General features: G+C 40.0%; 1 pseudogene; it reads left to right on the top strand.

Moving 5' to 3' along the window:
* Positions 1 to 11,715: 11,715 nt before the first annotated feature.
* On the top strand, positions 11,716 to 17,925 carry LOC102255718 (annotated as a pseudogene).
* The last annotated feature ends 4,991 nt before the right edge of the window (positions 17,926 to 22,916 follow it).

The raw sequence follows: 22,916 nt of genomic DNA, 5'->3' as shown, positions 1-22,916 counted from the left end.
GAGCTGCAAAAACACATTCTAAGGAGTGTGGAAAAGGTAAAGGCTACTGGGCATTTTTATAATTGCCACTTCCTACAGCAGAAGTTCTAAGATAACAGCTATAGCGGGTCTAGAGAACAACCAGTGTACATCTGCGAGGGAGGACTCAGGGTTCCTGCAGGGCATTTCTAAGAGGAAAAAGAAAGGAACTGACAGATAACCTGATGTGTCAAACTAGATTGAAAGGAGTTTTAGAGTTCTTTCAGAAAGTACTGGTATGGATTACAGGATCATAAAAAGCAATTCCTTCGGGGTGAGGTAGATAATATAATTGTGTAAAATGGCCAAATGTCAGAAATGAATAAGCTGCAGAGTGCGTGCTCAGCTTAAAACATTCAAATTATTAGTTTCAGGAAAAATAAAAAGGATTTCAAATATATTAAGTATAGTATAATGTAGAGTTCACTATATACAGTATGTGGTGATATTTACATATGTACTTACATATTTACAAAGTCATAATAATCCAAACATTGAATATTAATCTAACAACCCCAAAAAATGTAATGCAAACACAACAGGAGAATAAAATGTGGAGAGATGTATGTTTTGGAATCAGGAAATGATGTGAAAGCTGGGGAGTCAAAATCCAAGGACCAAAACATCCCAGCACTGCTGGTAGGAACTGAAACAAGTCTTTGATTAACTGGGAAAATCCTAATATGCAAGCTAAAAGGCACGGATGTAAAACTAAGCAGTAAATGTTTGAAACTTAGAATGTGCTATATGTTATATTAATATACTATATTTGTCTAAGAATAAGTTTATTTGAAAAAATCTGGGCAAAGCAGTGCAAAGTTTAATGCAAAACATGTGCTAATTACATTTAAATAAACATAGAAAAGCGGTTTTAAGATTTGCCAGTACATATGGTCAATCTTTGTGGCTGCCCTTAAGAATAGTAGTTAATGTAGCCACAGAATGATAATAAATGATGTTAAAACCTCAAAGTTTATTGGGAAGGTTTCCAAAATTTATCAGTATTTGCTCGAGATGACTCTATCCATGAGCATGGAATTAAAATCATTACAGGACAATTACCCTTCTCCTCCTTTAAGATAAATGTGGTAACTTCATCTTAAGTAGGGCTTTCTATTTTAAGGACAACCTTGAATTTCATACTGAGAAAATTAGTATGTGTAATTTCGTACAAAGTCTGCAATAGTAGAACATGAAGGCAAACACATTCCTGAGTGACAAAATAATCTCTTCATCCTTTAGTTTGGGTCCAGGTACTTATTTGTAGCTCAGAGGCTTTATAATTTTTATAAAATAAGATTACCCATAAATCTTCCTTGTCAGAAAACCAACAGTAATTGACAGAGTTTTTTGGATCTGGGCTTCCTTGAAGCAATTCTCTTTCAGTTTCTGAAAATCACATATCAGGGTTTCTCCTCGAGGCCAATTAGATTGATGTGTTGGCTAGTAGGGATGGGTAACCTACAAAATGAGGAATTGGCCAGAGCCTTTCTTCCCACCAGCATACTCTTAAGGTACACCTGAGTTTCATGTAAGGCTTCACTGTGTAATTTCCTCATTTTAGGTAGAGCTTGTGACAAAACTCACTGTCCTCTTTAACGGACCACATCTTCAGGGCCACTGAGAAACCAAGCATCTGTTTTGTGATTTTTGAGGCCAACAATAAGAAATCAGACCAATTTGTGATTTGGGCCTTGATGTCCTATCTCTCACTTTAAAATTCGAGATGGGCAGTGGAGGGGAGTCGGATTTTAACCAAACCTTTCGAATAGTTTGGTATGAATGGATTCTATAAAAAAACAACAACATGAATTTAAAGATGAAAGACGTTTTTAATTTTTCATTTAATTGAGTGTACATCTATTGGTATCTACTTTGTAAAGAGGCCAAGACAAGAGAGTGAGGGCTTGCTAAGATGAGTAGTTTGTAAGCCCAGCCCTAAAGATCTTACTTGAGTCATAGAATCAGGTGCTGAGCTAGGGTTTGCAAACTCACGGCCCGTAGGCAAATTTGGTGCGCCGCTCTGCTTTGTTTGCGTGTTTTCTTGAGTTTCTAATTTGAATGCTTTAAGCTGGACATGCGCTCTCCAGCTCATTCTTTGCTGACTTACACTTGGCCATTCCACCAGAAAAACTTGAGCTTGCAACTCTGATGTAAAAAAACTAAAGATATCACATAAGAAATGTAACAAATTGGAAAGCAATGTGTTGTAGAGATAAACATAGGCTTTTAATCTGAAAGAGACTCAAATAAATCCTGGTTCTGCTATTTAATATTTATATTATCTTAAGCAAGCTAAAATACTTCATTGAGCCTGAGTTTTCTTACCTACAAATGAAGCTAAAACTACTATCTCACACTATGGCCTTAAGCATTAAACAAGATAATATATCTTATTCACATAATATCTGTCACATTATCAAGTCTCTACATAATTTGGTACCTGGTACCCATTTTTTCCTACCCCTGCAGTAGATACCTACAGAAATTCAGGGAAAAGATTTCTTAATTCTGGCTGGGTGGTTAGGAAACACTTCACAAAAGCAAGTGGTCATTTGAACTGGGCCATAAAGGATGGAAACATTTCAAAGGAAAAATACCCGTGGGATTTTCTAAGGTTTGGGGCCTTCTATTTGGGGAAGGTGGGGAATCAGACCATTTGATGAGTTCTCTGAGGGGCCAGAGATGGTAGAGAGTATCTCCATCAGGTAAGCAGAGAGCAAGTCTGTAGCAGGCATTGCTATTCGTCACTTGCTTTCACATGCCCCTACCATGTGATACAAAGCATTACTAGCTATATTTTTAGGGCATGGAATTGACCAGAAAGTAATCCCCAGGACGCTGCTACTGAGATCTGGAGTATGAGGGCTTAGAAGTCCACTCATGGTAGAGTCACAAAAGGGAGTGTGAGGCCCTAGGGACCAATCCTATAGTTCTAAGCATGTGCAGATATTTCTTGAGAACAAACTCAGATGCCATTTCTTATTCAGATGATCTCTCTTATGGCTCAGTGACAGGAAAATTATGTTTTATATGGTTCTTAGGATTACTGGAGTGTATCATATAAGTCCTCCTGAGTGGTTTGTAATTTCTACAGATAGTAGCTAACTACCTGACATGGTAGAAGAGTTAGTTTGCTAGAATGATGGAATTGTGGGTGAATGAGTAAGTGGGTTGTTCTGTGCAGCTTCTGTAGTGTCTGAAGAAGTCATGATTTGTGTAGGGTAAGATGAATAGGAAATTCCTGAGGGACGTGTGTCATTATTCCATCAGGCCATCAGTCTGTAGGGTTAGGATACGAAGCAATTTGTGGATATGAAGCAATGTGAACAATGCTATCAAAATCCAAGAGATAAACTTGGAGCAAGTATCTGAGATTAGGAAGATTGGTAATTCAAGTAGATGAAAACCTTCCTTCATGACAAGGTTTGCAAAAGTTATGAATGTGGGAGAATAGGGGGATGGTGAAGTTCAGGGGATAGTGTGCATTTTAAGAAAATGCATTCATCATCATGACTATAGGAGAGATGGTGTAAGATCTAAAAGTCCATCATGAGAGTGCCCAGAGAAGTACAGAGGTTAGGAGTATGAGGTTCCTCCACCAGTAGTCATGGTTATTATTTCTAGTGGCCTGCTTTCTGTCTCTCACTTAGGTAACTCAAGCACTAAGCACCTGACCTTACCACCACTGGTGCTGTTGCCCCTCCCTGATGATGCATGCTGTGTTGAAACTCCCATGAGAGACCCAGCAAGCAGCTACTGGGATGGTCATATTGCATATCCCCAATTCAGTATGAGGAATAGGTGCTATGGTGGAACTTTTGACAAAACTCTAGTCTTGTAGAAATCTATACATTCCAAGAAGTAGAAAACTCATCTTGCATGTTCCTAAGACCTTTTCTAATTTTCTAGTCAATGTGTTGACCCATTCTACACAGGTGACCAGGTGAGAATGCAGAATTTAGTGTACAAAAGTCCACAAAACCTACCCCTTAAAGAGTTAACTCACAGCACTGGCCACATCCTTGCTGATAAACCTATAAAACATGACTATCCTGTATTCAGGAATCTGGGGTCAGCCCTGCAGCCAGAGTCACCCTATTAGAAACTGCAAATCACCCATCACTCCACTACTTCAGAAAAATAGCACTTCATTGCATTCTCCCTTGATCACTAAACCTTGGGTATCCGTAGGTAGCTGCTTTTGCCATTATGTGTAGGGAAAATTGATGGACTCCCCCAAAATTTCTCAAAATGCAGGAGTATGAGCAGGTTTCAGCTTCCAACATTTGGAAATCATCAAATAGCTACCTTGCTCCTTTTTTTTTTTTTTTTACCACAGTACTATATTTCCTCCATGCAGCACATGGGATGTGGTCATTGATTCCCCCCTAGATGATAAGCAGCTGGATCTGGAACCTTGCGTAGCACATGGAATATTCACATTGTTTTCTTCAAGGGGTGCCAAATGTGCATATTGACAGTTCTGTTGGAATGAAAGTATCGGAGCCTCTAATACAAGTAGATCCTGAACACATGATAAACTCACATGACTGCTTGTGGCTTGCAGATACACCCATGGAAGTGTCAAATAAAATTTCTAATTCTCAGGTACTCCCAAAAAATAAACATCTAAAAACAGTTTCTACATTCCTACATGGTAATATTCCTCAAGACCTGAATAAAAACAACCTTTACACTGGCACATTCTCTCCAAATGCTACAATCTTCTCTCCTTGTTGTGTTATATGGACTACTTCCCTTGTTTACTAGTAAATTTGTATTTGCACATCTTAATTTAAAAAGAGAGAGAAGATGGATATAAAAAGAAGGAAGTACAAAGTATGACTCCATCAAAAGGATATATACTAAGCTATGAGGATAGAAACATAGGTTGGGGCCATGCAGAAGTGGGATATGAAAACTACCCTAAGTGACTGAGCTATTCTTTTTTGTTGTTGTTGTTATTTTTATTGATTTCAGAGAGGAATGGAGAGGGAGAGAGAAATAGAAACATCAGTGATGAGAGAGAATCATTGATCAGCTGCCTCCTGCACGTCCCCTACTGGGGATTGAGCTCACAACCCAAGCATGTGCCCTTGACCGGAGTTGAACCTGGGACCTTTCAGTCTGCAGGCCGACGCTCTATCCACTGAGCCAAACCAGCTAGGGCTGAGCTATTCTTTAGGTAATGTTAAGACATTGAAGGCTTTTACTTAAGAGTTTAACAAAATCTAAACTGCCTTAGGAAGATAACTTCAGAAGCAGAGTGGAGGACACAGTGTAAAAGAGACTAGAAGCAAGAAAGTTTTTATAGAAGAGTGCACAACTCTAAATGGATGGCTTAGTCGGCAGTCGTGTGTCCCATACACCAACTGATTGATGTTTCTCTCTCTTCCTTTCTCTCTCTCTCTCTAATAATCAATAAAAACATATCTTTGGGTGAGGATTTTTTTTAAAAAGAGTGCACATAAAAAAAATGAGAGCATGACCTATGGCTTTGCCCATAGTGATGGAAAGGAGGAAAGAAATTGTGGAGAAAATTCAGAGACGGAATTCCCAGAACTTAGTAGCAGTTGGCTGGATAAGAGTAAGGAAATAACGACAAGTATAAGTGTCTGGGAGAATCACGTTAACCCAGGGTAGAGTTCAGGAGAATATAATTGGGAGAAAGATGAATTCCATTTGATTGTGTTAAAATGGAGGGAGTGGTGAGTCATTTAATAGGGACACATCCAGCAAAAGGAGCTGGGGAGAAGAGAACGAGATATAGGGACTTAGAAATCACCAACATAGCAATGACAGTTGAAGTCAAGAACTAGGTGAGATTGTCTAGAACAAGGAATAGAGGGGCATACAGAACCTTTGAGAATACTATGCTTACAGAGATGGCAGTGGAAGAAGTGCCAATAAGCGAGACTAAGAAGAAAACATAAGGAAGATGAGGATGTAATGGATATTTTCCATTTTCCTGTCCAAATCCACTTTCCACTATAGGAGCTGCTTGCCCAGGTTCCCTTGTCCTCTGGCACTGGGTCTAATTTGGCCAATAGGAAGCGCTGGTAAAGATCAGATGTGGGAAGACAGTGAAGGAGCACTTTTTCCCCTAGTGCTTTTTCTAATGGGAAGCTGCCTCTCTCTGAAGTCCACCGCTTCTGTCAGGTGGGTCCTCTCCATACAGCAGTTCTGCTAACTGCTCCCACCTCTCAACCCTAGCAGTGGTCACAGCTCCACCTGTCTCTATCCTCAACCATTGTTGGCTCCCCGCACCCCCCCCCCCACCGCCCCATCTTTGTAAAGATCCCTTGATTACACTCCCTTCAGTTACTCAGTGTGAATGTGCCATCTGTTTCCTGCTGGTCCCAACTGATTCAAGGGGTAAGTCCAAGAGGCTGCAATACCTGGAAGCCATGGGAGAGTTTCTATAAATGCTGCAGACCACATAATGGAATACGGACCAAGCAGACGCAGAGTGGCATTTGTTTTCAGAAGACTGGAGTGGGCAGGAGTCAGAATGCGAGGTTCGACGGAGGGAAAGGAATGGTGAGAGAAAATAGAGGCAGTGAGTAAAATATATTGCTTCAAAAAGGCCAGTGGTCTAGGAAGAAAAAAAGGGGATAGAACACCAGTGTGAAGCAGAACTAATCTATACCTTTAAAATTAAGGAGGACAGAAATAGCACTATAAAACCTTTTTTTTTTTTTTTTGGTCAATTGCCTTATCATCACATGACTCAAAGGGTTTCCTTAAATTAGCAAGTCACCTTCTCCCTGTGATTTTCATTTGACAGAAATATTTCAAATATGACCAAGAGACAACTAAAGATGAAATATCTAGTTCAGGCTTACCTCTCTGAGTCATTCCTGCTATTAATCATTTATAGAACACCATAAGCCACCTCTAGGAAAATGATGATTCTTTATTGCTTGTTAAAAATATTTACATTTTCCTCTACCAGCTGTATATAAGAAATTGATATTTTCTGAATTGCTAAGTCAATAACATCTTCCTCGAGCCATCAAAGGATTTGATAAACCAGCAAAACATGAGAGCCTCTGCTGCAAATAAGTGGGAGGCACTCAGGCTGTCAGGCAATTAAGTGGACCTGAATAAGCTGATGTAATTAAGCCTCTTACTGCATAATTATCTTTATTTTAAATGTGTCTTTTGATGAAACATCTGTTCCCTGCTCCAGATATGAAAAGAGGGACCTACGCTTATGAAGAAAACAGAGCTTGTGAGGCCCTCACACATGCTGCCCGGGCTGCTCAGTTCCAAGGCAACAAATGTTGTCATTTGTTCCATCTTTACATGCAAGAGGCAGGTGTCCTCACGTCCTCAGCCTGCATTTGCCTGACTTCCAAGCTCACAGCAGCTGCCTGGAACCCCGTTACACAAAGCAGCCCCTGGGTGCTGAGGGGACACGCAGAAGCAAGGGGGCGCATCTAGCTGTAAGGGCCAGTGCTTTGAGCATCTGCAAAGGAGAACAATCAGATGTGTTGAGCAAGTGAAGCTGGGCTACTGGTCAGCAGGATGCCCTCAGGTCCCTGTCTCCAGCAGCACTGCTTGACCCCACCCCTTAATCAAAGGTAAATATGGTTAGTGAGACCTGTCTAATACAGGGCAGCATTATTGTGGTGAATTCTATGTGGTGCTTTTGTCTGTCCTCAGTTCCACAGGCCCCAAACTCCTCTGTTAATTCCCTATGTTTGTCTGAATGAAGGATTTGGATCACACTAATGGACATTTAAGTGAGAAAGTCATAGGCTTTAGCCAGAGCTAGATGTGCCTTTACATTCTGGTGCTGCCACTTGTGGGCTAGGTGTTCAACCACTTGTTCTCTTTCAGCCTCAATTTACTCAACTCTAACTTGTAAATAACAGTATTGATCTTACAGGATGAATGTGAGAAATAAAAAATAGGCAGAGAACCTAATATAGTGCACTGAATATAGTAGCTGATCTAAATAAACTTTAGCTCCCACTCCTTTCTCTAACCCACCTTGCCCTACTGCCCAGGCAAGAGCCTAAAGACCCATTCTTTAATTAATTGTGATAAATATATGTCAAGAACACTGACCAAGGTCCTCTTTAAAATGACAATGTTAAGAGGATCCTGAATTCACCTTCTCCCACAGTTGCACCAAATCTATAGCTATATATGAAAAAAAATTTCTCTGAAAACACCTAAAAACTGACTTAAGCTACTCCTACACATCAGATGAATAAGAGAAGGCCCACAACGAAGTGGTTAGTAGAGGCAGGGACACAGTCCTGCCATAAAACCCAACTCGCCCACGGCAACCCACAGTTGGAAAGGAACTCAAAACTCGGAGCTTCTCTCTGAGGAGCAAAGAATTTGAATCCCACACTGGGCACCCCCAACTTTTAAGATCTGCACCTGAGAGAGGAACCACCAAAACATCTAGCACTGAAAAGTAGTGGGGCCCTGTACATATTTGCACACTTTGAAAACCTCTGCATGAGGGTCTGGCTTCCAATCAGCCTGAATCTAGTGCTAACTGAGATCCTCCCCTTTGGGACATGGATGGGTCTTGGCAGACCTTCAACACCTAGGAGCCACTAAACATAACACAGGCTGCTTGGGCAATACAGGTTTGAGAGACAAGAGCTAGGGCAGAGTTGAGCAATATGGTTCATCTTTTATAGGAGGCCACTCCATCAGGACCTGGGAGCGGTGGCTGTTTCATCTAATGTATAGAAACCAACCCAGAGAGTCAAGCAAAATAAAGAAACAAATGGATATGTTCCAAATGAAAGAACAAGATGAAACCTAAGACCCACCAACACTACCTTTCTCTACACCGTCCAGCAAATTGGGGAGCCAAGGAGTCAAAGCATTGGTCTAGGCATTTAATGGGATCAATAGCAGCCTGGTGCATCTGGAAGAACCAGTACCAACCTCAAAGCCTGAAGGCAACACCTCTAAGCCTGGGTCATAGCTTTCCCGGTTAATGAGGACAAACCTCCAGTGCTTTGATCTCCAACTCCCATATTCAGATCACTCCCTTTATGACTATTTATCTCCTTCAACACCTTAATATCATTCATACTACATCAGCATTTGGCTTGCTAATATCTCGAGTCAATGCTTTAGTTTCTTTTTTTATAACACCTTAATTGAAATATAATTCAAATATAATTCACAAATTGTACAATTTGAATTCATTATACAATTCATGCATTCACATTGTACAATTCAATGGCTTTTAGTATATTCACACACAAACTTGTGCAACCATCACCACAGTCAATTTTAGAACATTTCATCACTCCCTTGAGTGTACTTATACCCCTTTGTAAGCACCTCCCACCTATATATCTCCCCCCACAACCCTATGAAACCACTAACCTACTTTCTGTCTCTAAGAATTTTTATTTTCATAGTATATTCTTTTCAAGACACTTTCATGGAAGTATCTTGTTCTGGCTCCTTTGTGCTGCTTAGAGGACTTATGGCCAACTCGGGCTTTACTGCAGTAAGACAGCTAGCTGCCTAAGAAGGTGTTTTTACCGCCCAGACCTTTGTGATATATCAACCACATCATTCTGCAATAGGAAAGAATATGAGATGTATGTCAGAAATTACTCTTATTCATCTTAAAGCAAGTACATTAGAGAAGTAAACATTATGTTAACTAACACACTGAGGGAGCATTTCAGAGCATCAGCAAGATAAAAAGTTGAAATCAAATCACATAATGAATTCACTACTTAAGACCAAGCTTTAATACCCTATCACCTATGATGTCCATGATATCATATACTTATATGTCACTTATACAGAAACAAAAACCTAGAAATTAAAAATAGCATCAAAAGAGCAGGGTATGAGCCCTGCTTCTAACTTCTGATTCTAATTATGTCAAGCAAGTTACTAAATTAGGTTAAAATTTTCTAGAATATGGAAAATATAATTTCCCCAAGGGGTTATGTATGAGGTTTAATTCAGATAAAATTGTCAAATCTGCTTTATATATGTACTAGAGGCCTGGTGCACAAAATTCGTGCACCACAGGGCAGGGTCCCTTAGCTCAGCCTGCACCCTCTCGCAGTCCAGGAGCCCTTGGGGGATGTCCAACTGACAGCTTAGGCCCGCTCCCAGCAGGGAGTGGACCTAAATCATCAGTCAGACATCCTTAGTGCTACCACAGAGGTGGGAGAGGCTCCTGCCACCGCCGCTGCGCTTGCCAGCTATGAGCCCGGCTTCTGGCTGAGCAGTGTTGCCCCTGTGGGAGCGCACTGACCACCAGGGGGCAGCTCCTGCATTGAGTGTCTGCCCCCTGGTGTCAGTGAGGATCATAGCAACCGGTTATTCTGCTGTTTGGTTGATTTGCATGTTACGCTTTGATAATATAGGATTTTAAAACACTATGTAAATTATTATTATTGTTAGCTAATATCTATTGGTAGTCAGAATAGTTCACACCTACTGAAATTTTATTTTGTGATGGGGCTGTCCTTCAAATGCATGAAATATGGTGTCTTAATAGGACATAGAAAAAAAATCCCAACTTCATGTAACATTTATTCTTAATTCAGTATATTATTACACAATCTGTATAACCATCAGTGGACAACAGCTCTTGTGAAAGTCATAATCAGGTCAAAACACTCCCACATACCCCAGGTGCCCAGGCACAACAAGGCACAACTCTCATACTTGGTGTAAATGCAGGAAGGGGCAGGCATAGGGCTTCTGAACGTAGCAGCCTACCACAGAAACAGCCTCAGGAAAACTTACAGCACAGTGAGATAGGGGCATGACCTCACAGACATCTGCTTACCAAGAGAGTATTTGTACGCCCTTCCAAGTGTGAGTGTGGCCATTAGCAGGTGTGGATGCATCACCCCGGCTTTCACATGTGGTTGCATTCAGCAGATGGATCAACTGCACTGGAAGGACTAAGATGGCCTCACTCACATGTCTGGCGGCTTGCCAACCTGTTGGCTGGGGCAGATCATTTCTCCTCTGTGTGGCCTTTCATCCTTCAATAGACTAATTCAGCTTCCTTTCATGATGGTATCAGGGCAGCACTCCAAGAAGGCAAAGGCAGAAACTACACACTCTCTGGAAGCCCAGATCCCAGAACTCAGGCATCACTTCTGCTACATTCAAAGTCAAAGCTAGTCACAAGGCCAGACCAGATACAATGAGGTGAGGAACAGAACCTACTTCTTGCTGCTGTACAGCATCTATATCTGTTTTTCTCATCTTTATTGAGGTATAATTGACAAAATTGTAATATATATATAGAAGTGTACAGTGTGTGACTTCATATATGTATACATTGTGAAAGGATTCCCACCACCAAGTCAATTAAACTATCCATCACCTCACATATTTACCTTTTTCCTTTCTTGTGTGTGTGAAAACACTTAAGTTCTACTCTCTTAGCATATTTCAATTTTCAGTTATACAATACAGTATTACCAACTATAATCGCCATTAGGTCCTCAGATCATATTCACCTTAAGTAGGTTGACAACTCTTTGAGGTTTTGATTTGCATTTCCCAGATGATTAGTGAGGTTGAGCACATTTCCATGTACCTTTTGGCCATTTATATGTCTTCTTTGGAAAATGTCTATTCAGTTCCTCTGCTCATATTTAAATTGGGTTGTTTATTTGCTGAGCTATATGAGTTCCTTGTATATTTTGGATATTAATCTTTTGTTGAATATTAGGTTTGCAAATATTTTCTTCTATTTCATAGGTTGTATTTTAATTTTGTTGAGGGTTTACTTTGTTGTGCAGAAAATTTTTATTTTATTTATTTATTTGTTTTTTAATCCTCACCCAAGGATCTTTTTTTCATTGAGTTTTAGAGAGAGTGGGATGGAGGGGAAACATCCATGTAAGATAGACACATCAATTGGTTGCCTCCCCACGCACTCCAACAGGGGCCAGGGATGGAGCCTGCAACTGAGGTACATGCCCTTGACTAAAATCAAACCTGGGACCCTTCAGTCCTTGGGCTGACACTCCAACCACTAAGCCAAACTGGGTAGGGCTGTGCAGAAGCTTTTTAGTGTGATGTAGTCCCACTGATTTATTTTTGCGTGTATTGCCTTTGCTTTTGGTATCAAATTTTAAAAATCATTTCGAGGGAACTTACTCCCTATGTTTTTTCCTGGAGTTTTATGGTTTCAGGTCTTAAATTCAGTCTTTAACCCATTTTGAATTGGTTTTTGTGTATAGTGAAAAAATAGGGATCCAGCTTCATTCTTTTATATGTGAGTAACCAGTTTGCCTAACACCATTTGTTAAGGAGATGATTATTGTCCCATTGTTTAGTCTGGACTCCTTTTTCAAAAATTAGTTGACTATATATGCATGGTTTTATTTCTGGGTTCTATAGTCTGTTCCATTGATCTATGTGTCTACTTTTATGCCAACATCATACTGCTTTACTATTGCTTTGTCATATAGTTTGAAATCAGCTTTGTTCTTCTTTCTCAAGATTGCTCTGGCTATTCTGGGTCTTTTGTGCTTCTGTATGAATTTTAGAATACTTTTTTCTTATTTCTATGAAAAATACCATGGACGTTTGCATTGAAGCTAAAGATTGCTTTTGAGTACTATGGACATTTTAACAATATTAATTCTTCCAATCATCGAATATCTTTCCATTTATTTGTGTCTTTCTCATTTCATCAATGTCTTATAGTTTTCAGGGTACAAGTCTTTCACCTTCTTAAATTGATTCCTATGTATTTTATTATTTTTGATGCTATAGTTAATGGGTTTTCTTAATTTCTTTTTCCAGTGTTTTGTTGGTACTGTATAGAAATGTAACGAACTTTTGAAATTAGCTTAATGCAACTCCATGAGCTCAACTATCATTTTACCCTTTTTTTTGTAAGGAAATTGACACCAAAGCACAGCTTGTGTGACAGATCCACATTTGAACCTGGGCCTTTCACCTATTATTGACCCTAAAAATTTGAGAAGGGTAATCTTGTTTGCTATGACTAAAGCTTATATGGAAATTGTTCTCTCCTTCACCCCTAAATGTACCAGGTCTCAACCAAATGGTTTACTTTAAGTATTTTTATCCAAAAGATTCAGCTTCCCCTTTTAAATATTTTAATACCCTCTCCCAGATCTCTTTGTTCTTCCCTTAAAGTCTATTGCCCTATTATAGAAATGGGTTCTAAACTGGGCCAAATTTAGCCATGGAATCATGATGTAAACTTCAGGGGAGAAAAAACATGAATTTTCCCTACTTACCTGAAAAGTTAATTTACTTTATTAGACTAGTGGATGCAGAGGTTATTTTTGCTGGGTAATAATTTAGCCTTGGTTTTAATTTCCACAACCTGTCATTTGATATTCTGATATACTTTGGTCACCTCAATGAAAGTATTTATCCAAAGTGGTCTTCTAAATGTGAGGAAAGGGCCCAGAGAGAGAACATATATCATCCACCATTTTCATGGAAAGGTAGAAAGAACAATAGACAAAGATTATAAGATCAGATTCATTTGAGTTCTGCAAATGACTAGCTATTTGATCTTGGGCAAGTAATTTCACCAGTCTGGGCCCAAATTTTCTCATCATTGAAATGAGAGTGTTAAGCTGAATACCTTCTCAGCTCTTTCAGCCCTGACATTATTTGATTCTTGTGCCAGAGCATAATTTCATGATACACTACACATTTTTATTCCAAACACATAGACATCATCTTAAATTAGATTGACTTGAGTTCCCCATGTAAACAATTGTGGCTATTGCCAAAATTTGCTAACAAAGAGAAAACAGGTGTGGTATGTTTCAAATTATTTTTCTTTTAATGCTATGAGCACATTTTTGATGTGTTGAAAAACTGCAAGGTATGCTGCTCTTCATCTGACTCATTAGCTCACACCAAAAATATTTTGCAGAGCCTCTTTCATACCTTTTCTGGAACAGCATCCAAAGTTGAACAAAAATATTTGAACAAGATGTCTTGATTAAAAAAATATATATCTGTGTTAGAGAAAAAAGCAAATATACAAACTGGATGTTAATCTTTCTGTTTGATAAACCAAAGCATATTGATAAGCCCCTGCCAAATAGTTGAAATGTATTATAAATGAACATAACTTTTGTTGGACGGGCATGCTGGCTGAGCTGTAGAATATAGCCTAGAGGCATTTATAACTAGGTAGAGATAGGATATAGAGTTCTCACGGGGGACACGATTGAAATTGTAAAATGCTTTGGAAAGCAGAAATTCCAAACTATCATCTTCCCGGCAGATGTAATTACTCTCATGCATTCTGACTTCACAGCAAACACTGATCTAGTTACCATTTGGGGAGAAAGTTTCCCAAACAAACCATTTGTGGCATCCTTGGAAATATTGCTAGATGGTAATGTATTATAGGAAGGCTTGGTATCATCCTAAACTTAAGTTTGTATCCATTGAGTATTTTGATTTTAAAAAGAGTCAAGGAAGGACATAAGCTCAGACCTTAACATACACACGTCTAGTTGGCACCCAGATCAGTAACCACTTGACCTTGACAAGCAGCCCGGCCTGACACAGGGTGGCTAATCCTAACGCACAGTGGGATGCAGCAGCTCTGGTCTGTTTCACTTCTTCCTGAATGTCCCGTGGGGCTCAACTGAATACAGAACTGCTGTCTCCTTTACAAGTGACTTGACATTTGAGATCAGCTCAGAAGGCCAGTCTCCACATGCTTTCTCTAATGCCCGCCATGGTCTTTTCCTTCAAATACCCCTGTCTTCCCCCCATTGCTGTCCTTCCATTACCAACTCAGACACTTTCACCTTTCTTCCTTCCTTGACTACCCCAACCTGGGTGCCTGTAGGGGCCCATGGAAAAATAAGCTTTCCATCTTCAAAGGAGAAAAATAGGCAAACCCTGTAAAGAGCATGGAGGAAATTCAGATTGGGCAGAAGAAGGGGAGCAAGAAGACACATGGCTTCCGCTGCAGTGAATGGACAGTCATGCTTCCCTAGCTGCATTTTTGATCCTTATTTTAAGGGCCCTAATTTTCTCTGACTCAATTTTTATTCAAAACCAAGTTGCTCTCTTATCTGAAGGGGGGGTTACAAAATACTAGGTGAAGCATAACATTCTTGTATTTCCCTCTGAATCTTTAAGAAAGACTGTATAGACCAGTGGTTCTGAACCTTCCTAATGCCACGACCCTTTAATACAGTTCCTCATGTTGTGGTGACCCCCAACCATAAAATTATTTTCATTGCTACTTCATAACTGTAATTTTGCTACTGTTATGAATCGTAATGTAAATATCTGATATGCAGGATGTATTTTCATTGTTACAAATTGAACATAATTAAAGCATAGTGATTAATCACAAAAACAATATGTAATTATATATGTGTTTTCCGATGGTCTTAGGCAACCCCTGTGAAAGGGTCATTCGACCCCCAAAGGGGTCACGACCCACAGGTTGAGAACCGCTGGTATAAACAGTAAACATTACCCTTGCAAATAGTGTTGTCCCATGAAAAACTCACTTTTACTACAGTAGCACATGGGGCTGGGCCTTGGGACAGAAAGGTGGGGGTGGGGGGACTTCCTCTGCCCCCGGACAAGTGAGTGCACAGAGATGGGGAAAGGAGAAGTATAGGCTCAGCATGTGATTAAGATAAGAAATCCTCTGGGTCATTCGTCCATCTGCGATCTGAACGGTGGTGGGAGCTGCAGGAGGGACTCAGGGAGACCCAGAAAACTAGAAATGCCCCTTCTCCAGATTGCTGGGCCCTTCTAGATGCCCGATCAAGACCACCAGCATTAATTGGCGCCCGAAATTTGGACAGTTTGGAGATGAAGTATTCGTCTGAGCGGATAAAATAGTACCAGTAATGGTGAACTCCTCCAAGCCAGTGTGGATTCCTGCAACAACAGATCCCAGAGAGGAACTGACCAGATTGCTCCAGCCACATAATAGAAGTGGCCCCCAAGACAAGAGGAGAAACAGTCCAGAAATGAAGATGGTGAAGACGCCTTGCCATGCTAGCAGTCAGCAGCTGTGCATCGCTGCAGGTTGCCCAGGACCAAACCAGAGAAGGATTCAGTGGCCTTTGAGGATGTTAATGTGGAGTTCACCATGGAGGAGTGGGCTTTCCTGGATCTGACCCAGAAGAAACTCTACACAGATGTGATGCTAGGAACCTTCTGGAACCTGGCATCAGTAGCATGAAGAAAAATGGGAAGACCATGACAGCGAAGATCAGTATGAAAATCATGGGATGAATCTTAGCAGTCATATGGTAGAGAGACTCTGTACAAGGAAGGATGGTAATCAATGCACAGAAAACTTCAGCCAGGTCCCAAATCATAATGAAAAGAAGGAAACTCCTTTTGAAATAAAACAACCTAAATCCAGGTTGTGTAGGCAAATCAATCTTCATGCGTTATTTATCCTTGAATAACCACCTGAGCTCTCACATTGGACCCAAACTATACTTGTGTCAGGAATATGAAGAAAGCCCTTATAAATGTAAGGAAGCTGAGAAAGCTTTCAAGCCTCACCAACATATTCAAAGACATGAAGGCAGCCCCAGTAGGAAAGCTTTCCACTGTTTAACTTCCCTTAAAAATCATGAAAGAATGCATATTCCTGGGAAACTGTATGAGTGTACGCAATGTGGGAAAGGCTTTAGTCTCAGTTACTTTAAACTTCACAAAAACACTCATAGTGGAGAGAAACAATATCAAAGTAAGCAATGTGGTAAAGCTTTCAGTTCTCCCAAGTACTCTCAAGAAAATAAAAAAACACACACTGGAGAAAAGTCCTATCAATGTAAGAAATCTGGTAACACTTTCAGTTCCACTTCTCTTAGAAATCATGAAAGAACACATACTGGCGAGAAACATGAATGTAAGCAATATGGCAAAGTCTTCAACTGGCGCAGCAATCTTAGAAAACATAAAAGAAGTCATGATGGAAAGAAGCCTCATGAATGTAAGGAATGTGGTAAAACATTTCTTCGTCCCTACTCTTAGAGATCATGAAAGGACCCATACTGGGCAGAAGCCCTATGAATGTAAGCAGTGTGGGAAAACCTTCAGTAGTCTCAACTCTCTTGGAAGACATAAAAGAAGTCATGGAAAAAAGCCTCCTGAATGTGAGGAATGTGGTAAAACTTTCTGTGATCCATATTCCCTCCTACATCATGAGAGTATTCATACTGGGGAAAAACCTTATAAATGTAACCATTGTGGTAAAGCTTTCTCTGATCCAACTTCATGAAAGAACTCATAATGAGGAAAAACCCCGTGAATGTAAGCAATGTGGGAAAGCCTTTATTCATCCCAGTTCCCTTCAAATTCACCTAAATACTCATAGTGGAGAGAAAGCATAATGAATGAAAGAACGCACACTGAAAATAAGCCCTATCCTGTAAAGATTGTTGAAAGCCTTTGACCATCCTAGTTCTTTTTTTTTATTTGAGGATATTTTTCTATTGAAAGAGTGGAAATCAAAGAGAAAGACAGAGAGCAATATTGATGTGAGAGAAACACATCAATTGGTTGCCTCCTTCATGCACCCAGACATGAAAACACACATGGAGAAAAGAAGCCTTTGACCATCCTAGTTCTTTTTTTTTATTATTATTTGAGGATATTTTTCTATTGAAAGAGTGGAAATCAAAGAGAAAGACAGAGAGCAATATTGATGTGAGAGAAACACATCAACTGGTTGCCTCCTTCAAGCGCTCAGACATGAAAACACACATTTGAGAAAAGTTCTATGAATGTAAGGAATTTGGTAAAACTTGCAGTTCCTCCAAGTCTCTTAGAAAGCATGGAAGAACACATACTAGGGAAAAACCTTATGAATGTAAGCAATGTGGGAAAATCTTCAGTTGCATCACACATCTTGGAAGACAAAAGAAGTCATGATAGAGAGAATACTCATGGATAAGGAATGAAGTAAACCTCTTTGCCATGCCTTTTCTCTTAGATACACTTGCTTCTCTAAATTGCATTTGCATGAGGTCTAATTGGACTAGTAATCATCTTGTCCTGTTGATACTACTACTGACTGTGATTCAGATCCCACTGTGACAGCTACAATGGTGCAGTGCCAAGGAGCCCCGTGACAGTTTGCTCTTCTACTACTCTCTGCAGTGAGGGCTCTGAGCCAGTCCTTCCATGTGAGAATCGGCACTTTCCTCATTTCATGGAAAATTCTGGATGTGTGCTGTCACTCAGAGCTCAGCCTAATCTCTCAATGTTTTCGTGTATCTTTGGTTGTATGTGATTAAAACTATGTGCATTTTTTTCTAATAAAGGCTTCTGTAATTAAAAAAAATCCTCTGGACCCCATCACCAGCATCATGGCCAAGCCGTGAGGGATTTGGAGGGCACAGAACTGTCCTCTTCAACCTCTACATCTACACGCAGAGAAAAAGTATGGCCAGGACCCTAACTTGGCAGCAGCTGTGAAGAACAGACAGCACATTTCTTCATGGACAGGCCCCCTGACTTACAGTTGGTACCCAGACAACCCCAACTTTAAGCAGACAAGGAGGCCAGGGCCAGGGAAGTCAGACCATCTGGATTTCGCTAGGGTCACATGGGCAGCAACATCAATGGCAGCCCCCGAAGAAGACTCCTCAGTAGGCTGAGCCAAATCTAAGGTTTCTCTTCTCCATCTGAGACCACAGTAATCGGCATTGACCTTTCAGTCTGAGGAATCATTTTGTCTTGGGGAGTTGTCAGATGAAACCCCAGGGAGGAAAAAATTGCCATCCCCTCAGGTGCAGGGAACAAAGGCTCAGAATCATTGAATTTGAATGTATAAGTTTTATATACAAAACTGGGAAGCAAGGAATATTGATTTCACATTTGTGGATTCTGGGGTCATCCAGCACCCATTCATTTTCTAACAGCACTCTGGTTCCTTTTGAGAAATGACTTCTTACCCACAGTTTGGTAGGACAATAGCCAGGGGCCATGCTCTTCCCTACCCAAGGGACTAACACAAGATTCAGATTGAGCCAACTGGTGCCACTTCCCAGTGTTTAAATCTGAGCATAGGGCCAAAGATCCTAGAAGTTCTAGAGCTTCACTCCATCCCACGGACAGTTCTTGCTGGGACCTCTACAGGTCTTGCTTCTTTGCTGCTGCAGCTGCCTCATTTCTTGCCCCAGCCCCAGCACAGTCTTCCAAGCTCCTGGTAATTCTATGAGCCTCTGATAGCCTTCCAATAAATTCCTTCTAGCTTTAGTTAGCCAAGATTCATTTCTATGTCTTATAATCAAAGGCATGTAACTAATTTACACCAACACTTATACAATGGGTGATAGTTTACAATGCATTTGCTCATTTAATACTCCATTTCACTCCCATAACACCCTGACATGCGTTGAACAGATATTTCTTATTTGATATGGGGGGGGGGGGATAAAGACTCAAAAAACCTGCTCATATTCTCACAGCAAGAAAGTGTTCCCAAGCCCAAGACTTTTGGCCTCACATCCAGCTTTCTTGGCATTCACCGCAGTGAGGTGTGAGTCCCTCATCTGTTCCCCACAAAGCAGCGAAAGGAAACCAAATTAATTGGAAATACCCACATTCTTTTGCTAGCACTCATGTGACTAATATCATGGGCCTCTTTTTAAATTTGCTGTAAAATGCTTAGGGAATCTAGATGTAAAAATATTCTGTAATATACTGCAGCATTATTAATGGAGCCAGACCACAATAGGATGGCATATTTACATTTGGAGAGATTGGAAGTTATGGCAAATTGGCTCTCATGTCACCCATAATTGTTGCCTTTTTCGGGAGAGATACCTAAGTTTATCATCACTGTGTAGAAAGAAATGGTTTCCTGGAAACAAAAATAAACATGCCTATTTTCCCAAAGGGCCCTGACACCAATCAAGAGGGGTCTGCAAATAGGCCCCACATCAGCGATAATTATTCCTCTAACGGCAGAGATTTCTAGACTTTTTTCTTTATTCATAGAAGAAAATTTGTGAATTTAAAGTCCCATTGAAACTTAATTGATTGCTACAAGATTTGTCTGAAGCCACTAATATTCTTTTGGAATTTAAATAATTTGCCTGAAGTTACATTTCAGGTCCTTAGCGATGTTTGGTGCAGAAGGCAAGTAGTACAGTCTAGAAATGCAGCACTGAGAAATCACCCCAAAGCATAAGCCTTGAAGCCCCTCCACTCAGTATCACAACTAATGTAAGCTTAGATCTTGCAGGCCTCGCATCACTATTGATAGATCACCCCTTCCCCGAAGTGGCAGGCAGAGTAGCGGTAATCATGACGCGGCCTGCAGCCCGGAAATACCAGGAGGCCCAATTCTGTACCTTATATGGACTATACATTGAATCACCTATCAGTGCCAGCAGACAGCCCGGCAGGTCTTTCTCCTAATAAAGCCTGTAATACCTGGTTTTCGGCTCCTGACTGATCATTCAACTATTAGAACAAGTGTCTCTTGACGAAAGTAAGAAAACACTCAGTTCCTGGTACCACCTGCTTTACACTCCTGCAATAAATATTCCTCCATTTAGAAGAGAACCCTTCATAAAAATGCGTAACATATGAGCACTAAAGAAATAAACAAACATGGCAGGAAGAAGTTTATGAAGGTGTTGAATTCATACAGGCTTTAAAATTTGTATTTATATTAAAAATTTCTCTTGTCAACATCTGCTCCCTGTCAATATCTATTCTATGCCCTTTTATTACAAATGACAATACCATCTAGATAACATGTATTTCATAAGTAATAGCCATTTTGAGACTTGATATGGAAAATGTGGGACAAAATATTTCTTCCAAATCCCCAAATGCGAAAATAAAATGCTCTTTAGCAAGGGGAAATGTGAGAAAAAGATTCCCCCTTAATATGTATCCCTACTGAGAGATCAGTCAGGAGCTGAGAACCAGGTATTACAGGCCTTATTAGAAGAAAGACCTGCTGGGCTGTCTCGCAACGGGAGAGCAGCGGCCCTGGTAGAGGTGAGCGCTCCTTTTGAGGGGAGGAATGGGGGCTTAGGGTACTCGGTGGGTGCTGATAGGTGATTCAGTGTATAGTCCATATAAGGTACAGAATTGGGCCTCTTGGTATTTCCAGGCTGCAGGCCACATCATGATTACCGTTACTCTGCCTGCCACTTCGGGGAAGGGGTGAGCTATCACATACATAAACTAGAATTCTTGAGCCTATTGGTATCACTCATGCTTGGGTACATATTAACTGATTCCACAGTTTGTTTTGTTGGTTTTATTTGATTTACTTCTTAATTTTTACGAAGTTGATTTACTGAACCAACACTAAAATCATTATGGCCCAAAAGTTTAAGTCAAAGTCTAAAACTGACCAGTAAGCAAAAGAAATGAAGCAGAAAAGAGTGAAAGCATTTATATACATTTCAATAATCAATAATTATATGATATGCCAACAGGAAAGTCTCCAAACAACTATGGAAATTGATCCATGAAACTTCTTTTTATCCCTAGATAATTAAAAATAGTAAATAATTCCTAGAGTGATGGTGTATAGCACCAAGTTCAATGCTAGTCAGATGTGATTTCTACTCTTAACTGATTTTTAGTGCTTTTCTTCTTCTAGCTTAGTGATTTGTTAGTGCTTTATGTTTTTGTTTTTTTTTTAATATATTGCTCCCTGTTGCAGGTTAAGTGCCTGGTTAAATTCCTATGGATAACAACTACTTTTGATATGAAAATCAAGTATTCCAAAAGCAAATTAAGTTTGGAAAACCAAAAGACTAATTTGTAGGGTGTGATTTGTGGGGAGGGCAGAATGGGAATAATGTTGATATTGGGGTTTTTTCCCCCTTGAGAGTTCTCTTCTGAAAAAAAAAAGTTAGATTATTACAAAGAATCAGTTCTCTTGCAGCCTTCCCATTCTCTTTTTACGCCACTAAAAAAAAAAAAAAAGGTTTACACATAAGTACTTACAGAGTGCATAAATGCCTTTGGAGAGTGAGTCCTACTTTATTTGGGGGAAGGGCAGGAAAGAACTAGTGTCCACAATTTGCTTGCTTGTTTTGACCTTTTCCATAGCTCTCCCTAGTCTACACCTCTGACAGGCTCTATCTAAGATGTGGAAGTAGATCAAATTTCCTTTCTTCTTTCCCTGGGTTAATGACATTTGCTGTGAAGGCCAGGTGATTAGTAGAGAATTGGGAACTGGAGACAAAGAGCCAGAAGGCTGTACCTCAGGAATAATATCCTCCATTTATCTGACAAGAGTACTGTGACAGTTTCCAAGTTATTTGTGTGTATAAATAACGTCACCACCCACCTGGCATTTTCTCAGAGACAGCCCTCTCATAGCCTCTCTATAGTTTCTACAGAGAACAAATTTCAGTCTCATTTCAAGTCACCTTGGGGTGTTAAATATTCTATTTATTCCAAAATGTACATTGCTAAAAAAAAATAATTTTAAGATCATTTGTTTTTCATCACGTCTCTAAATGTTCTTATTTTCCAGATCGTCACCCACCCACTTATTCATCAGGCTTGGCTCCAAATACATTTTGACAGTCTTTCAAGTCAAACACACCCTCAAAGGATAAAAATCACTGATAACATTCTTTTTTTCTTTTTTTTAAAGAATTTTTGTGAGTTTATTTGAGCCAAACTGTCCACAATTGCAGGAAGCAGAATCTCAATGGATTGGGATAATGCTCTGGAGAATGGTGGTTTTTCACCTTGTTTTATATCTTACATCAGGGGAGGTGTGATACATGAAATCCATTGGTGATAGATTAGGGAGGCGGGAGAAATCGAAGGGGGGAAACCTCTGGGATTGAATAAAAAGTAAAATGATAGACACATTACTTAGGAGGGCACAGGATAGTTAACAGTCAACAATTAACACGATAACAATAACAATG

This window comes from Myotis brandtii, unplaced genomic scaffold (assembly GCF_000412655.1).
Source record: "Myotis brandtii unplaced genomic scaffold, ASM41265v1 scaffold470, whole genome shotgun sequence".
NCBI classification, from domain to species: domain Eukaryota; kingdom Metazoa; phylum Chordata; class Mammalia; order Chiroptera; family Vespertilionidae; genus Myotis; species Myotis brandtii.
The sequence above is the reverse complement of the archived record's forward strand: the minus strand, read 5'-3'. Positions and strand labels throughout refer to the sequence as shown.